The sequence below is a fragment of the Hyla sarda genome, unplaced genomic scaffold (assembly GCF_029499605.1).
Source record: "Hyla sarda isolate aHylSar1 unplaced genomic scaffold, aHylSar1.hap1 scaffold_1608, whole genome shotgun sequence".
Taxonomy (NCBI): domain Eukaryota; kingdom Metazoa; phylum Chordata; class Amphibia; order Anura; family Hylidae; genus Hyla; species Hyla sarda.
The window spans coordinates 1-17,917 of record NW_026608244.1 but is presented as its reverse complement, the minus strand read 5'-3'; the positions used below and the strand labels follow the sequence as shown (position 1 = coordinate 17,917).

At 45.3% G+C, this 17,917-nt stretch overlaps 7 non-coding genes and 2 pseudogenes across 7 annotated transcripts; all 9 read left to right on the top strand.

Moving 5' to 3' along the window:
- Positions 1-547: 547 nt before the first annotated feature.
- LOC130310958 (U2 spliceosomal RNA) lies at positions 548-738 on the top strand. The gene has a single exon (XR_008859415.1). It is a non-coding gene; the product is annotated as a U2 spliceosomal RNA (small nuclear RNA).
- A 2,080-nt stretch (positions 739-2,818) lies between these two features.
- LOC130310957 (U2 spliceosomal RNA) lies at positions 2,819-3,009 on the top strand. Its single transcript, XR_008859414.1, has one exon. It is a non-coding gene; the product is annotated as a U2 spliceosomal RNA (small nuclear RNA).
- Positions 3,010-5,087: 2,078 nt separating this feature from the next.
- On the top strand, positions 5,088-5,278 carry LOC130310986 (U2 spliceosomal RNA). Its single transcript, XR_008859440.1, has one exon. It is a non-coding gene; the product is annotated as a U2 spliceosomal RNA (small nuclear RNA).
- A 2,089-nt stretch (positions 5,279-7,367) lies between these two features.
- Positions 7,368-7,504, top strand: LOC130310984 (U2 spliceosomal RNA; annotated as a pseudogene).
- Positions 7,505-8,956: 1,452 nt separating this feature from the next.
- Positions 8,957-9,140, top strand: LOC130310977 (U2 spliceosomal RNA). Its single transcript, XR_008859434.1, has one exon. It is a non-coding gene; the product is annotated as a U2 spliceosomal RNA (small nuclear RNA).
- Positions 9,141-11,237: 2,097 nt separating this feature from the next.
- Positions 11,238-11,374, top strand: LOC130310983 (U2 spliceosomal RNA; annotated as a pseudogene).
- Positions 11,375-12,826: 1,452 nt separating this feature from the next.
- LOC130310976 (U2 spliceosomal RNA) lies at positions 12,827-13,010 on the top strand. The gene has a single exon (XR_008859432.1). It is a non-coding gene; the product is annotated as a U2 spliceosomal RNA (small nuclear RNA).
- Positions 13,011-15,105: 2,095 nt separating this feature from the next.
- LOC130310985 (U2 spliceosomal RNA) lies at positions 15,106-15,296 on the top strand. The gene has a single exon (XR_008859439.1). It is a non-coding gene; the product is annotated as a U2 spliceosomal RNA (small nuclear RNA).
- A 2,091-nt stretch (positions 15,297-17,387) lies between these two features.
- LOC130310979 (U2 spliceosomal RNA) lies at positions 17,388-17,578 on the top strand. The gene has a single exon (XR_008859436.1). It is a non-coding gene; the product is annotated as a U2 spliceosomal RNA (small nuclear RNA).
- Positions 17,579-17,917: the final 339 nt, after the last annotated feature.

The window sequence follows — 17,917 nt, the reverse complement described above, 5'->3', positions numbered from 1 at the left end:
AGGGATTTGTGATGTCACCTAGAACCTTCACAGCAGCGACAGCTTTATGAGGAGCATCAGCACTGCTCTGCCTGAGCAGAACCATCACCGCCATAGGTTGTCAAATAACCCGGATTTAACCCACACAGGTAAGTCCAATGGGGTGCAGGCATGTCCTCTATGCTTACAGCTTCCCGTGGGTGTTGGTTTGATACCGTTTGGGGACAGCCAAGGAGGCATCTGCAGGCAACAAAGGTAGGTGTGTGCTTGTGTGTGTGTTTCCTATGCAGATCCTAAGCCCAGTGTCACATGCAAGTAGGAGGAGTAAGAAGGGTTCCTGGCAAATCCGGGTTATGGATTGCATTTAAAAAGGCCCCGTGGGAGTGCAATGGGCCCCTGTCTTGCTGCTTAGCAATAATGGTATGGGTTTAGGTTCTGCTGTGTGTACTGGTGGTTGACTGCCCCCCAGCCCAGAGTGTGCATGGAAAATTGTCTGGCAGCCTCCCTGACAGCAAGCAGTGATAGTGCCCATGAAGGGCACCTTGTTGGGCCCGCCCCTTTCACGGTTATCGCTTCTCGGCCTTTTGGCTAAGATCAAGTGTAGTATCTGTTCTTATCAGTTTAATATCTGATACGTCCCCTATCTGGGGACCATATATTAAATGGATTTTTGAGAACGGGGGCCGATTTCGAAGCTTGCTTCCGTCGCCCTATGCATTGACCCGATATGGCAGTATCTTCGGGTACAGTGCACCACCCCCTTACAGGGTTAAAAAGAAAGATTCCTACTTTCATTGCTACCTGCTTGCTGGCTAGCCAGCTAGCCAGCCCTGTGGGCCTTGCTGCTGCTGCAGCCAAAAAACAAAAGGTGGTGCTGCTGCTGCTTCTGCTGCTTCTGCTTCTGCTTGTGTCTGGCCGCTGTTGGAGCGTCCAGGCACAGGACTTCTGCTGCTGCTGACTAAATGGCCTCCTTAATTGGATCATTTGAGTAGCCAGCACACCTGTGCAGGTAGGGCATGACATGATAGGCAGCTGCCTTGATAGCGGGTGGGTGCTGAATGTTCCTAATTGACAAAATAAGATTAATGCTTATGAAGAAATATAAAATCTCATCCCTTCCCCAATATCGCGCCACACCCCTACCCTTAATTCCCTGGTTGAACTTGATGGACATATGTCTTTTTTCGACCGTACTAACTATGTAACTATGTAACATCACATGGGGGGGGGGGGGGTCTCCTGGCTGTTCACACAGGTGTGTCATTGCTGTACATTGACCATGCATTGCTTCTGTGGTATTGCAAAGGCAAAGACAAATGCTTCCAGCCATCCATTGCACTAATGGATTGGTCATCAGCTGGCTGTCTATGTCCCGCATCAATATAGACCAAAGTACAGAGGGTTAGGCTATGCTATTGTGCACCTACCTGATGCATCAGAAGGTGCGAGGCCCTTGCTAAATTCTGTGCACAGACTTTGAGATCTATACTTTAGACTGTATCTAAACCTGCTCCAACATGGACTGACATTCTGGCCTACTTTCAGCCGATGCGACTTGTCTGTCGCTGAACAGTCGCTTTTTATGTATTCAGCACCTATGTATAATGTTGTAAAAATGCTCTAGAAGCTAAAGTCGCAGAAATGTCACACATATTTGGCCTGCAACTTTCTGTGCGACAAATTCAGACAGGAAAAATCAGTATAAATCCTTAGAAAATTATCCCCCAGTGTCTCCATCTGCTGGCGGTATTGAATAAGCATTGCTGCACTGATGGGGTATGCATTAGACGAAAAAAAAGAAGAAAAAGAAGAATAATACGCCCAGAAAAGAGGCGAAAAGGAGAAAAACGTAAAAAAACGTGAAAAAAAAGTAAGAGGAAGAGAAGGGAAAAAAAGGTGGAAATGGGTTTAAAAGTGATTTCGGCGGAGAAATATATATATATATATATATATATATATATATATACGCGCACACACACACATATATATAAACGTATTCTCCGTTGAGATATTGCAGCCGCTGCTGTGTCCAGGCCCAGGAGCCTTAGCACTGTGCTGTGATGTCACTCAATACCACTGACATCACTAGGTGTAAACAACATCTCTCCTTTGCTGTGTATGTGACTATGGAGCTGTTTGGTGATGTCGTCTATTATGGCCTTCATAGAAGCAACAGGAGATTGTTGCATCCATCTAGAACCCTCAGAACTACAGTGCTATGATGTCACTCACTTCCACAGGCCTTGCAGAGTGTAAACAACAACAACCCAGCTTTGTTGTGTATGTAACCATAGGGATTTGTGATGTCACCTAGAACCTTCACAGCAGCGACAGCTTTATGAGGAGCATCAGCACTGCTCTGCCTGAGCAGAACCATCACCGCCATAGGTTGTCAAATAACCCGGATTTAACCCACACAGGTAAGTCCAATGGGGTGCAGGCATGTCCTCTATGCTTACAGCTTCCCGTGGGTGTTGGTTTGATACCGTTTGGGGACAGCCAAGGAGGCATCTGCAGGCAACAAAGGTAGGTGTGTGCTTGTGTGTGTGTTTCCTATGCAGATCCTAAGCCCAGTGTCACATGCAAGTAGGAGGAGTAAGAAGGGTTCCTGGCAAATCCGGGTTATGGATTGCATTTAAAAAGGCCCCGTGGGAGTGCAATGGGCCCCTGTCTTGCTGCTTAGCAATAATGGTATGGGTTTAGGTTCTGCTGTGTGTACTGGTGGTTGACTGCCCCCCAGCCCAGAGTGTGCATGGAAAATTGTCTGGCAGCCTCCCTGACAGCAAGCAGTGATAGTGCCCATGAAGGGCACCTTGTTGGGCCCGCCCCTTTCACGGTTATCGCTTCTCGGCCTTTTGGCTAAGATCAAGTGTAGTATCTGTTCTTATCAGTTTAATATCTGATACGTCCCCTATCTGGGGACCATATATTAAATGGATTTTTGAGAACGGGGGCCGATTTCGAAGCTTGCTTCCGTCGCCCTATGCATTGACCCGATATGGCAGTATCTTCGGGTACAGTGCACCACCCCCTTACAGGGTTAAAAAGAAAGATTCCTACTTTCATTGCTACCTGCTTGCTGGCTAGCCAGCTAGCCAGCCCTGTGGGCCTTGCTGCTGCTGCAGCCAAAAAACAAAAGGTGGTGCTGCTGCTGCTTCTGCTGCTTCTGCTTCTGCTTGTGTCTGGCCGCTGTTGGAGCGTCCAGGCACAGGACTTCTGCTGCTGCTGACTAAATGGCCTCCTTAATTGGATCATTTGAGTAGCCAGCACACCTGTGCAGGTAGGGCATGACATGATAGGCAGCTGCCTTGATAGCGGGTGGGTGCTGAATGTTCCTAATTGACAAAATAAGATTAATGCTTATGAAGAAATATAAAATCTCATCCCTTCCCCAATATCGCGCCACACCCCTACCCTTAATTCCCTGGTTGAACTTGATGGACATATGTCTTTTTTCGACCGTACTAACTATGTAACTATGTAACATAACATGGGGGGGGGGGGGGTCTCCTGGCTGTTCACACAGGTGTGTCATTGCTGTACATTGACCATGCATTGCTTCTGTGGTATTGCAAAGGCAAAGACAAATGCTTCCAGCCATCCATTGCACTAATGGATTGGTCATCAGCTGGCTGTCTATGTCCCGCATCAATATAGACCAAAGTACAGAGGGTTAGGCTATGCTATTGTGCACCTACCTGATGCATCAGAAGTTGCGAGGCCCTTGCTAAATTCTGTGCACAGACTTTGAGATCTATACTTTAGACTGTATCTAAACCTGCTCCAACATGGACTGACATTCTGGCCTACTTTCAGCCGATGCGACTTGTCTGTCGCTGAACAGTCGCTTTTTATGTATTCAGCACCTATGTATAATGTTGTAAAAATGCTCTAGAAGCTAAAGTCGCAGAAATGTCACACATATTTGGCCTGCAACTTTCTGTGCGACAAATTCAGACAGGAAAAATCAGTATAAATCCTTAGAAAATTATCCCCCAGTGTCTCCATCTGCTGGCGGTATTGAATAAGCATTGCTGCACTGATGGGGTATGCATTAGACGAAAAAAAAGAAGAAAAAGAAGAATAATACGCCCAGAAAAGAGGCGAAAAGGAGAAAAACGTAAAAAAACGTGTAAAAAAAGTAAGAGGAAGAGAAGGGAAAAAAAGGTGGAAATGGGTTTAAAAGTGATTTCGGCGGAGAAATATATATATATATATATATATATATATATATACGCGCACACACACACATATATATAAACGTATTCTCCGTTGAGATATTGCAGCCGCTGCTGTGTCCAGGCCCAGGAGCCTTAGCACTGTGCTGTGATGTCACTCAATACCACTGACATCACTAGGTGTAAACAACATCTCTCCTTTGCTGTGTATGTGACTATGGAGCTGTTTGGTGATGTCGTCTATTATGGCCTTCATAGAAGCAACAGGAGATTGTTGCATCCATCTAGAACCCTCAGAACTACAGTGCTATGATGTCACTCACTTCCACAGGCCTTGCAGAGTGTAAACAACAACAACCCAGCTTTGTTGTGTATGTAACCATAGGGATTTGTGATGTCACCTAGAACCTTCACAGCAGCGACAGCTTTATGAGGAGCATCAGCACTGCTCTGCCTGAGCAGAACCATCACCGCCATAGGTTGTCAAATAACCCGGATTTAACCCACACAGGTAAGTCCAATGGGGTGCAGGCATGTCCTCTATGCTTACAGCTTCCCGTGGGTGTTGGTTTGATACCGTTTGGGGACAGCCAAGGAGGCATCTGCAGGCAACAAAGGTAGGTGTGTGCTTGTGTGTGTGTTTCCTATGCAGATCCTAAGCCCAGTGTCACATGCAAGTAGGAGGAGTAAGAAGGGTTCCTGGCAAATCCGGGTTATGGATTGCATTTAAAAAGGCCCCGTGGGAGTGCAATGGGCCCCTGTCTTGCTGCTTAGCAATAATGGTATGGGTTTAGGTTCTGCTGTGTGTACTGGTGGTTGACTGCCCCCCAGCCCAGAGTGTGCATGGAAAATTGTCTGGCAGCCTCCCTGACAGCAAGCAGTGATAGTGCCCATGAAGGGCACCTTGTTGGGCCCGCCCCTTTCACGGTTATCGCTTCTCGGCCTTTTGGCTAAGATCAAGTGTAGTATCTGTTCTTATCAGTTTAATATCTGATACGTCCCCTATCTGGGGACCATATATTAAATGGATTTTTGAGAACGGGGGCCGATTTCGAAGCTTGCTTCCGTCGCCCTATGCATTGACCCGATATGGCAGTATCTTCGGGTACAGTGCACCACCCCCTTACAGGGTTAAAAAGAAAGATTCCTACTTTCATTGCTACCTGCTTGCTGGCTAGCCAGCTAGCCAGCCCTGTGGGCCTTGCTGCTGCTGCAGCCAAAAAACAAAAGGTGGTGCTGCTGCTGCTTCTGCTGCTTCTGCTTCTGCTTGTGTCTGGCCGCTGTTGGAGCGTCCAGGCACAGGACTTCTGCTGCTGCTGACTAAATGGCCTCCTTAATTGGATCATTTGAGTAGCCAGCACACCTGTGCAGGTAGGGCATGACATGATAGGCAGCTGCCTTGATAGCGGGTGGGTGCTGAATGTTCCTAATTGACAAAATAAGATTAATGCTTATGAAGAAATATAAAATCTCATCCCTTCCCCAATATCGCGCCACACCCCTACCCCTTAATTCCCTGGTTGAACTTGATGGACATATGTCTTTTTTCGACCGTACTAACTATGTAACATAACATGGGGGGGGGGGGGGGGGGTCTCCTGGCTGTTCACACAGGTGTGTCATTGCTGTACATTGACCATGCATTGCTTCTGTGGTATTGCAAAGGCAAAGACAAATGCTTCCAGCCATCCATTGCACTAATGGATTGGTCATCAGCTGGCTGTCTATGTCCCGCATCAATATAGACCAAAGTACAGAGGGTTAGGCTATGCTATTGTGCACCTACCTGATGCATCAGAAGGTGCGAGGCCCTTGCTAAATTCTGTGCACAGACTTTGAGATCTATACTTTAGACTGTATCTAAACCTGCTCCAACATGGACTGACATTCTGGCCTACTTTCAGCCGATGCGACTTGTCTGTCGCTGAACAGTCGCTTTTTATGTATTCAGCACCTATGTATAATGTTGTAAAAATGCTCTAGAAGCTAAAGTCGCAGAAATGTCACACATATTTGGCCTGCAACTTTCTGTGCGACAAATTCAGACAGGAAAAATCAGTATAAATCCTTAGAAAATTATCCCCCAGTGTCTCCATCTGCTGGCGGTATTGAATAAGCATTGCTGCACTGATGGGGTATGCATTAGACGAAAAAAAAGAAGAAAAAGAAGAATAATACGCCCAGAAAAGAGGCGAAAAGGAGAAAAACGTAAAAAAACGTGAAAAAAAAGTAAGAGGAAGAGAAGGGAAAAAAAGGTGGAAATGGGTTTAAAAGTGATTTCGGCGGAGAAATATATATATATATATATATATATATATATATATATATATATATATACGCGCACACACACACATATATATAAACGTATTCTCCGTTGAGATATTGCAGCCGCTGCTGTGTCCAGGCCCAGGAGCCTTAGCACTGTGCTGTGATGTCACTCAATACCACTGACATCACTAGGTGTAAACAACATCTCTCCTTTGCTGTGTATGTGACTATGGAGCTGTTTGGTGATGTCGTCTATTATGGCCTTCATAGAAGCAACAGGAGATTGTTGCATCCATCTAGAACCCTCAGAACTACAGTGCTATGATGTCACTCACTTCCACAGGCCTTGCAGAGTGTAAACAACAACAACCCAGCTTTGTTGTGTATGTAACCATAGGGATTTGTGATGTCACCTAGAACCTTCACAGCAGCGACAGCTTTATGAGGAGCATCAGCACTGCTCTGCCTGAGCAGAACCATCACCGCCATAGGTTGTCAAATAACCCGGATTTAACCCACACAGGTAAGTCCAATGGGGTGCAGGCATGTCCTCTATGCTTACAGCTTCCCGTGGGTGTTGGTTTGATACCGTTTGGGGACAGCCAAGGAGGCATCTGCAGGCAACAAAGGTAGGTGTGTGCTTGTGTGTGTGTTTCCTATGCAGATCCTAAGCCCAGTGTCACATGCAAGTAGGAGGAGTAAGAAGGGTTCCTGGCAAATCCGGGTTATGGATTGCATTTAAAAAGGCCCCGTGGGAGTGCAATGGGCCCCTGTCTTGCTGCTTAGCAATAATGGTATGGGTTTAGGTTCTGCTGTGTGTACTGGTGGTTGACTGCCCCCCAGCCCAGAGTGTGCATGGAAAATTGTCTGGCAGCCTCCCTGACAGCAAGCAGTGATAGTGCCCATGAAGGGCACCTTGTTGGGCCCGCCCCTTTCACGGTTATCGCTTCTCGGCCTTTTGGCTAAGATCAAGTGTAGTATCTGCTCACTTGGTCTGGTCAGAGGGTGTCTGGGGTACCCGGCTCCTTGGCCTGGGGGGATCGTCCTTCTTAACGGAGGGACTTCACCCCCCTGCTGCTATTAGGGAGCCGGCTTAGTCCCCAGACAACGGGGGGCGATCACCCTTCACTGCCCACTCTTTGTTGGGGGAGTGTTTTTCTGTCCCTGCCTGGACACGCCTATTGAAGATGGAAGAGATCATGGACACCTCTCAATCTGTTGGAGAGGAGGTTCCTTTTTTTGGGAAGATCAAGAATGGGGTCCGGATCCTGCTGAAAGACCTTGAGAAGAAAAGAAGAGGACTTTCCTTTGTAATGGAGGAAATTCTTTTTGGAGTTTTGGAAATTGCAAAGACACAAATCCTTTCCATGTTGGAATTTCCAAAGAAGGGGTGCTTTGATGTTATTTTGGTTTCCGAAGAGGATTATGATTTATTTTGGAAGAAATTTGAGACAATCAAGTCTGATCCAGTGTGGGAGGGCGTGGAAGTCATTCCCCACTTTCCCAGGAGAGAAAGAATTTTAACGGTGAGGATGTATAGTCCTTACGTCCCTGAGGAGGATATTATAATTCTTTTGACCCAATTTTGTGAGGAAATTGCGCCACTTGGGAAAATTTATAATCAGTATGGAGTCTGGAAACAAAGTGGAGATTTAAAGTAAAGTTCAAGGAAGACGCAGATGGAAGAGTTCTTTATCCCCCTGCCCGTTTTAAAATAGGGGTTATCAATGGAGATATGTTTTTTGCAGGTATGCAGAATTTCTGTAGAAAATGCAAGAAATATGGCCATTTAAAGGAAGAGTGCACCTCAATGTGGTGCCAAAAATGCCAAAAAGAAGGTCATGAAATCGAATCCTGTAGCCAAAAAAGTAAATGTAATTTATGTAACAAAATTGGTCACATGTATGTGAACTGTCCAAAGAGGAAGAAGAAAAGAGAAGAAGAAGTTTCTGAACAAGAGCCAGAAATTAAAAGATCTGTGAGAAAAGATAAGGAAGTGGTAACCCAAGAGCCAAAAATTGTTGGAAAAGAGATGATAGTAGAAGAAAAGAACATTGGAGAGCATAAGAGTAAAAAGAAAAATGAAGAGCCGGTGAGAGATTTAAGAGGATATTCAGGGTCTTTCCAAACTATTTTGGAGAGAGCTCCAGATGAGGAAAGAGAATTGTTCTTACAGGACCTGGATGATCTATTATCCACCTTTAAAGCCCAGTTGCCTGCAGTAAGAAACAAAGTTTATGATTCTTTTCGCCCTGACGTGGATCGATTTATGGTAACTTATAAAATACCGGCCTGGTTGGCCATCCCAGTAAAAAGGGAAATGGAAAAAGGAAGCTTAACCTATGGTTTAATTGATTACTTGGCAGTTTACGCCCGGAGAAAGGGAATGAATTTGTTATAATTTTGGAATGTTTATTATTTTTATTGTTGTTATAATATTTTATTTCAATTTGTCTTTTTTTAGGAATAAATAAAAGTGTTACCTGATGATGAACAAAACAATCGAGTCCATATAAGATCTTGGAGCTCTGATTGAGTTCTGAGGGCTAACTTAAAAAAAAATCTGTTCTTATCAGTTTAATATCTGATACGTCCCCTATCTGGGGACCATATATTAAATGGATTTTTGAGAACGGGGGCCGATTTCGAAGCTTGCTTCCGTCGCCCTATGCATTGACCCGATATGGCAGTATCTTCGGGTACAGTGCACCACCCCCTTACAGGGTTAAAAAGAAAGATTCCTACTTTCATTGCTACCTGCTTGCTGGCTAGCCAGCTAGCCAGCCCTGTGGGCCTTGCTGCTGCTGCAGCCAAAAAACAAAAGGTGGTGCTGCTGCTGCTTCTGTTGCTTCTGCTTCTGCTTGTGTCTGGCCGCTGTTGGAGCGTCCAGGCACAGGACTTCTGCTGCTGCTGACTAAATGGCCTCCTTAATTGGATCATTTGAGTAGCCAGCACACCTGTGCAGGTAGGGCATGACATGATAGGCAGCTGCCTTGATAGCGGGTGGGTGCTGAATGTTCCTAATTGACAAAATAAGATTAATGCTTATGAAGAAATATAAAATCTCATCCCTTCCCCAATATCGCGCCACACCCCTACCCCTTAATTCCCTGGTTGAACTTGATGGACATATGTCTTTTTTCGACCGTACTAACTATGTAACTATGTAACATAACATGGGGGGGGGGGGGGTCTCCTGGCTGTTCACACAGGTGTGTCATTGCTGTACATTGACCATGCATTGCTTCTGTGGTATTGCAAAGGCAAAGACAAATGCTTCCAGCCATCCATTGCACTAATGGATTGGTCATCAGCTGGCTGTCTATGTCCCGCATCAATATAGACCAAAGTACAGAGGGTTAGGCTATGCTATTGTGCACCTACCTGATGCATCAGAAGGTGCGAGGCCCTTGCTAAATTCTGTGCACAGACTTTGAGATCTATACTTTAGACTGTATCTAAACCTGCTCCAACATGGACTGACATTCTGGCCTACTTTCAGCCGATGCGACTTGTCTGTCGCTGAACAGTCGCTTTTTATGTATTCAGCACCTATGTATAATGTTGTAAAAATGCTCTAGAAGCTAAAGTCGCAGAAATGTCACACATATTTGGCCTGCAACTTTCTGTGCGACAAATTCAGACAGGAAAAATCAGTATAAATCCTTAGAAAATTATCCCCCAGTGTCTCCATCTGCTGGCGGTATTGAATAAGCATTGCTGCACTGATGGGGTATGCATTAGACGAAAAAAAAGAAGAAAAAGAAGAATAATACGCCCAGAAAAGAGGCGAAAAGGAGAAAAACGTAAAAAAACGTGAAAAAAAAGTAAGAGGAAGAGAAGGGAAAAAAAGGTGGAAATGGGTTTAAAAGTGATTTCGGCGGAGATATATATATATATATATATATATATATATATATATATATATATATATATATACGCGCACACACACACATATATATAAACGTATCCTCCGTTGAGATATTGCAGCCGCTGCTGTGTCCAGGCCCAGGAGCCTTAGCACTGTGCTGTGATGTCACTCAATACCACTGACATCACTAGGTGTAAACAACATCTCTCCTTTGCTGTGTATGTGACTATGGAGCTGTTTGGTGATGTCGTCTATTATGGCCTTCATAGAAGCAACAGGAGATTGTTGCATCCATCTAGAACCCTCAGAACTACAGTGCTATGATGTCACTCACTTCCACAGGCCTTGCAGAGTGTAAACAACAACAACCCAGCTTTGTTGTGTATGTAACCATAGGGATTTGTGATGTCACCTAGAACCTTCACAGCAGCGACAGCTTTATGAGGAGCATCAGCACTGCTCTGCCTGAGCAGAACCATCACCGCCATAGGTTGTCAAATAACCCGGATTTAACCCACACAGGTAAGTCCAATGGGGTGCAGGCATGTCCTCTATGCTTACAGCTTCCCGTGGGTGTTGGTTTGATACCGTTTGGGGACAGCCAAGGAGGCATCTGCAGGCAACAAAGGTAGGTGTGTGCTTGTGTGTGTGTTTCCTATGCAGATCCTAAGCCCAGTGTCACATGCAAGTAGGAGGAGTAAGAAGGGTTCCTGGCAAATCCGGGTTATGGATTGCATTTAAAAAGGCCCCGTGGGAGTGCAATGGGCCCCTGTCTTGCTGCTTAGCAATAATGGTATGGGTTTAGGTTCTGCTGTGTGTACTGGTGGTTGACTGCCCCCCAGCCCAGAGTGTGCATGGAAAATTGTCTGGCAGCCTCCCTGACAGCAAGCAGTGATAGTGCCCATGAAGGGCACCTTGTTGGGCCCGCCCCTTTCACGGTTATCGCTTCTCGGCCTTTTGGCTAAGATCAAGTGTAGTATCTGCTCACTTGGTCTGGTCAGAGGGTGTCTGGGGTACCCGGCTCCTTGGCCTGGGGGGATCGTCCTTCTTAACGGAGGGACTTCACCCCCCTGCTGCTATTAGGGAGCCGGCTTAGTCCCCAGACAACGGGGGGCGATCACCCTTCACTGCCCACTCTTTGTTGGGGGAGTGTTTTTCTGTCCCTGCCTGGACACGCCTATTGAAGATGGAAGAGATCATGGACACCTCTCAATCTGTTGGAGAGGAGGTTCCTTTTTTTGGGAAGATCAAGAATGGGGTCCGGATCCTGCTGAAAGACCTTGAGAAGAAAAGAAGAGGACTTTCCTTTGTAATGGAGGAAATTCTTTTTGGAGTTTTGGAAATTGCAAAGACACAAATCCTTTCCATGTTGGAATTTCCAAAGAAGGGGTGCTTTGATGTTATTTTGGTTTCCGAAGAGGATTATGATTTATTTTGGAAGAAATTTGAGACAATCAAGTCTGATCCAGTGTGGGAGGGCGTGGAAGTCATTCCCCACTTTCCCAGGAGAGAAAGAATTTTAACGGTGAGGATGTATAGTCCTTACGTCCCTGAGGAGGATATTATAATTCTTTTGACCCAATTTTGTGAGGAAATTGCGCCACTTGGGAAAATTTATAATCAGTATGGAGTCTGGAAACAAAGTGGAGATTTAAAGTAAAGTTCAAGGAAGACGCAGATGGAAGAGTTCTTTATCCCCCTGCCCGTTTTAAAATAGGGGTTATCAATGGAGATATGTTTTTTGCAGGTATGCAGAATTTCTGTAGAAAATGCAAGAAATATGGCCATTTAAAGGAAGAGTGCACCTCAATGTGGTGCCAAAAATGCCAAAAAGAAGGTCATGAAATCGAATCCTGTAGCCAAAAAAGTAAATGTAATTTATGTAACAAAATTGGTCACATGTATGTGAACTGTCCAAAGAGGAAGAAGAAAAGAGAAGAAGAAGTTTCTGAACAAGAGCCAGAAATTAAAAGATCTGTGAGAAAAGATAAGGAAGTGGTAACCCAAGAGCCAAAAATTGTTGGAAAAGAGATGATAGTAGAAGAAAAGAACATTGGAGAGCATAAGAGTAAAAAGAAAAATGAAGAGCCGGTGAGAGATTTAAGAGGATATTCAGGGTCTTTCCAAACTATTTTGGAGAGAGCTCCAGATGAGGAAAGAGAATTGTTCTTACAGGACCTGGATGATCTATTATCCACCTTTAAAGCCCAGTTGCCTGCAGTAAGAAACAAAGTTTATGATTCTTTTCGCCCTGACGTGGATCGATTTATGGTAACTTATAAAATACCGGCCTGGTTGGCCATCCCAGTAAAAAGGGAAATGGAAAAAGGAAGCTTAACCTATGGTTTAATTGATTACTTGGCAGTTTACGCCCGGAGAAAGGGAATGAATTTGTTATAATTTTGGAATGTTTATTATTTTTATTGTTGTTATAATATTTTATTTCAATTTGTCTTTTTTTAGGAATAAATAAAAGTGTTACCTGATGATGAACAAAACAATCGAGTCCATATAAGATCTTGGAGCTCTGATTGAGTTCTGAGGGCTAACTTAAAAAAAAATCTGTTCTTATCAGTTTAATATCTGATACGTCCCCTATCTGGGGACCATATATTAAATGGATTTTTGAGAACGGGGGCCGATTTCGAAGCTTGCTTCCGTCGCCCTATGCATTGACCCGATATGGCAGTATCTTCGGGTACAGTGCACCACCCCCTTACAGGGTTAAAAAGAAAGATTCCTACTTTCATTGCTACCTGCTTGCTGGCTAGCCAGCTAGCCAGCCCTGTGGGCCTTGCTGCTGCTGCAGCCAAAAAACAAAAGGTGGTGCTGCTGCTGCTTCTGTTGCTTCTGCTTCTGCTTGTGTCTGGCCGCTGTTGGAGCGTCCAGGCACAGGACTTCTGCTGCTGCTGACTAAATGGCCTCCTTAATTGGATCATTTGAGTAGCCAGCACACCTGTGCAGGTAGGGCATGACATGATAGGCAGCTGCCTTGATAGCGGGTGGGTGCTGAATGTTCCTAATTGACAAAATAAGATTAATGCTTATGAAGAAATATAAAATCTCATCCCTTCCCCAATATCGCGCCACACCCCTACCCCTTAATTCCCTGGTTGAACTTGATGGACATATGTCTTTTTTCGACCGTACTAACTATGTAACTATGTAACATAACATGGGGGGGGGGGGGGGGTCTCCTGGCTGTTCACACAGGTGTGTCATTGCTGTACATTGACCATGCATTGCTTCTGTGGTATTGCAAAGGCAAAGACAAATGCTTCCAGCCATCCATTGCACTAATGGATTGGTCATCAGCTGGCTGTCTATGTCCCGCATCAATATAGACCAAAGTACAGAGGGTTAGGCTATGCTATTGTGCACCTACCTGATGCATCAGAAGGTGCGAGGCCCTTGCTAAATTCTGTGCACAGACTTTGAGATCTATACTTTAGACTGTATCTAAACCTGCTCCAACATGGACTGACATTCTGGCCTACTTTCAGCCGATGCGACTTGTCTGTCGCTGAACAGTCGCTTTTTATGTATTCAGCACCTATGTATAATGTTGTAAAAATGCTCTAGAAGCTAAAGTCGCAGAAATGTCACACATATTTGGCCTGCAACTTTCTGTGCGACAAATTCAGACAGGAAAAATCAGTATAAATCCTTAGAAAATTATCCCCCAGTGTCTCCATCTGCTGGCGGTATTGAATAAGCATTGCTGCACTGATGGGGTATGCATTAGACGAAAAAAAAGAAGAAAAAGAAGAATAATACGCCCAGAAAAGAGGCGAAAAGGAGAAAAACGTAAAAAAACGTGAAAAAAAAGTAAGAGGAAGAGAAGGGAAAAAAAGGTGGAAATGGGTTTAAAAGTGATTTCGGCGGAGAAATATATATATATATATATATATATATATATATATATATATATATATACGCGCACACACACACATATATATAAACGTATCCTCCGTTGAGATATTGCAGCCGCTGCTGTGTCCAGGCCCAGGAGCCTTAGCACTGTGCTGTGATGTCACTCAATACCACTGACATCACTAGGTGTAAACAACATCTCTCCTTTGCTGTGTATGTGACTATGGAGCTGTTTGGTGATGTCGTCTATTATGGCCTTCATAGAAGCAACAGGAGATTGTTGCATCCATCTAGAACCCTCAGAACTACAGTGCTATGATGTCACTCACTTCCACAGGCCTTGCAGAGTGTAAACAACAACAACCCAGCTTTGTTGTGTATGTAACCATAGGGATTTGTGATGTCACCTAGAACCTTCACAGCAGCGACAGCTTTATGAGGAGCATCAGCACTGCTCTGCCTGAGCAGAACCATCACCGCCATAGGTTGTCAAATAACCCGGATTTAACCCACACAGGTAAGTCCAATGGGGTGCAGGCATGTCCTCTATGCTTACAGCTTCCCGTGGGTGTTGGTTTGATACCGTTTGGGGACAGCCAAGGAGGCATCTGCAGGCAACAAAGGTAGGTGTGTGCTTGTGTGTGTGTTTCCTATGCAGATCCTAAGCCCAGTGTCACATGCAAGTAGGAGGAGTAAGAAGGGTTCCTGGCAAATCCGGGTTATGGATTGCATTTAAAAAGGCCCCGTGGGAGTGCAATGGGCCCCTGTCTTGCTGCTTAGCAATAATGGTATGGGTTTAGGTTCTGCTGTGTGTACTGGTGGTTGACTGCCCCCCAGCCCAGAGTGTGCATGGAAAATTGTCTGGCAGCCTCCCTGACAGCAAGCAGTGATAGTGCCCATGAAGGGCACCTTGTTGGGCCCGCCCCTTTCACGGTTATCGCTTCTCGGCCTTTTGGCTAAGATCAAGTGTAGTATCTGTTCTTATCAGTTTAATATCTGATACGTCCCCTATCTGGGGACCATATATTAAATGGATTTTTGAGAACGGGGGCCGATTTCGAAGCTTGCTTCCGTCGCCCTATGCATTGACCCGATATGGCAGTATCTTCGGGTACAGTGCACCACCCCCTTACAGGGTTAAAAAGAAAGATTCCTACTTTCATTGCTACCTGCTTGCTGGCTAGCCAGCTAGCCAGCCCTGTGGGCCTTGCTGCTGCTGCAGCCAAAAAACAAAAGGTGGTGCTGCTGCTGCTTCTGCTGCTTCTGCTTCTGCTTGTGTCTGGCCGCTGTTGGAGCGTCCAGGCACAGGACTTCTGCTGCTGCTGACTAAATGGCCTCCTTAATTGGATCATTTGAGTAGCCAGCACACCTGTGCAGGTAGGGCATGACATGATAGGCAGCTGCCTTGATAGCGGGTGGGTGCTGAATGTTCCTAATTGACAAAATAAGATTAATGCTTATGAAGAAATATAAAATCTCATCCCTTCCCCAATATCGCGCCACACCCCTACCCCTTAATTCCCTGGTTGAACTTGATGGACATATGTCTTTTTTCGACCGTACTAACTATGTAACTATGTAACATAACATGGGGGGGGGGGGGGGGTCTCCTGGCTGTTCACACAGGTGTGTCATTGCTGTACATTGACCATGCATTGCTTCTGTGGTATTGCAAAGGCAAAGACAAATGCTTCCAGCCATCCATTGCACTAATGGATTGGTCATCAGCTGGCTGTCTATGTCCCGCATCAATATAGACCAAAGTACAGAGGGTTAGGCTATGCTATTGTGCACCTACCTGATGCATCAGAAGGTGCGAGGCCCTTGCTAAATTCTGTGCACAGACTTTGAGATCTATACTTTAGACTGTATCTAAACCTGCTCCAACATGGACTGACATTCTGGCCTACTTTCAGCCGATGCGACTTGTCTGTCGCTGAACAGTCGCTTTTTATGTATTCAGCACCTATGTATAATGTTGTAAAAATGCTCTAGAAGCTAAAGTCGCAGAAATGTCACACATATTTGGCCTGCAACTTTCTGTGCGACAAATTCAGACAGGAAAAATCAGTATAAATCCTTAGAAAATTATCCCCCAGTGTCTCCATCTGCTGGCGGTATTGAATAAGCATTGCTGCACTGATGGGGTATGCATTAGACGAAAAAAAAGAAGAAAAAGAAGAATAATACGCCCAGAAAAGAGGCGAAAAGGAGAAAAACGTAAAAAAACGTGAAAAAAAAGTAAGAGGAAGAGAAGGGAAAAAAAGGTGGAAATGGGTTTAAAAGTGATTTCGGCGGAGAAATATATATATATATATATATATATATATATATATATATATATACGCGCACACACACACATATATATAAACGTATTCTCCGTTGAGATATTGCAGCCGCTGCTGTGTCCAGGCCCAGGAGCCTTAGCACTGTGCTGTGATGTCACTCAATACCACTGACATCACTAGGTGTAAACAACATCTCTCCTTTGCTGTGTATGTGACTATGGAGCTGTTTGGTGATGTCGTCTATTATGGCCTTCATAGAAGCAACAGGAGATTGTTGCATCCATCTAGAACCCTCAGAACTACAGTGCTATGATGTCACTCACTTCCACAGGCCTTGCAGAGTGTAAACAACAACAACCCAGCTTTGTTGTGTATGTAACCATAGGGATTTGTGATGTCACCTAGAACCTTCACAGCAGCGACAGCTTTATGAGGAGCATCAGCACTGCTCTGCCTGAGCAGAACCATCACCGCCATAGGTTGTCAAATAACCCGGATTTAACCCACACAGGTAAGTCCAATGGGGTGCAGGCATGTCCTCTATGCTTACAGCTTCCCGTGGGTGTTGGTTTGATACCGTTTGGGGACAGCCAAGGAGGCATCTGCAGGCAACAAAGGTAGGTGTGTGCTTGTGTGTGTGTTTCCTATGCAGATCCTAAGCCCAGTGTCACATGCAAGTAGGAGGAGTAAGAAGGGTTCCTGGCAAATCCGGGTTATGGATTGCATTTAAAAAGGCCCCGTGGGAGTGCAATGGGCCCCTGTCTTGCTGCTTAGCAATAATGGTATGGGTTTAGGTTCTGCTGTGTGTACTGGTGGTTGACTGCCCCCCAGCCCAGAGTGTGCATGGAAAATTGTCTGGCAGCCTCCCTGACAGCAAGCAGTGATAGTGCCCATGAAGGGCACCTTGTTGGGCCCGCCCCTTTCACGGTTATCGCTTCTCGGCCTTTTGGCTAAGATCAAGTGTAGTATCTGTTCTTATCAGTTTAATATCTGATACGTCCCCTATCTGGGGACCATATATTAAATGGATTTTTGAGAACGGGGGCCGATTTCGAAGCTTGCTTCCGTCGCCCTATGCATTGACCCGATATGGCAGTATCTTCGGGTACAGTGCACCACCCCCTTACAGGGTTAAAAAGAAAGATTCCTACTTTCATTGCTACCTGCTTGCTGGCTAGCCAGCTAGCCAGCCCTGTGGGCCTTGCTGCTGCTGCAGCCAAAAAACAAAAGGTGGTGCTGCTGCTGCTTCTGCTGCTTCTGCTTCTGCTTGTGTCTGGCCGCTGTTGGAGCGTCCAGGCACAGGACTTCTGCTGCTGCTGACTAAATGGCCTCCTTAATTGGATCATTTGAGTAGCCAGCACACCTGTGCAGGTAGGGCATGACATGATAGGCAGCTGCCTTGATAGCGGGTGGGTGCTGAATGTTCCTAATTGACAAAATAAGATTAATGCTTATGAAGA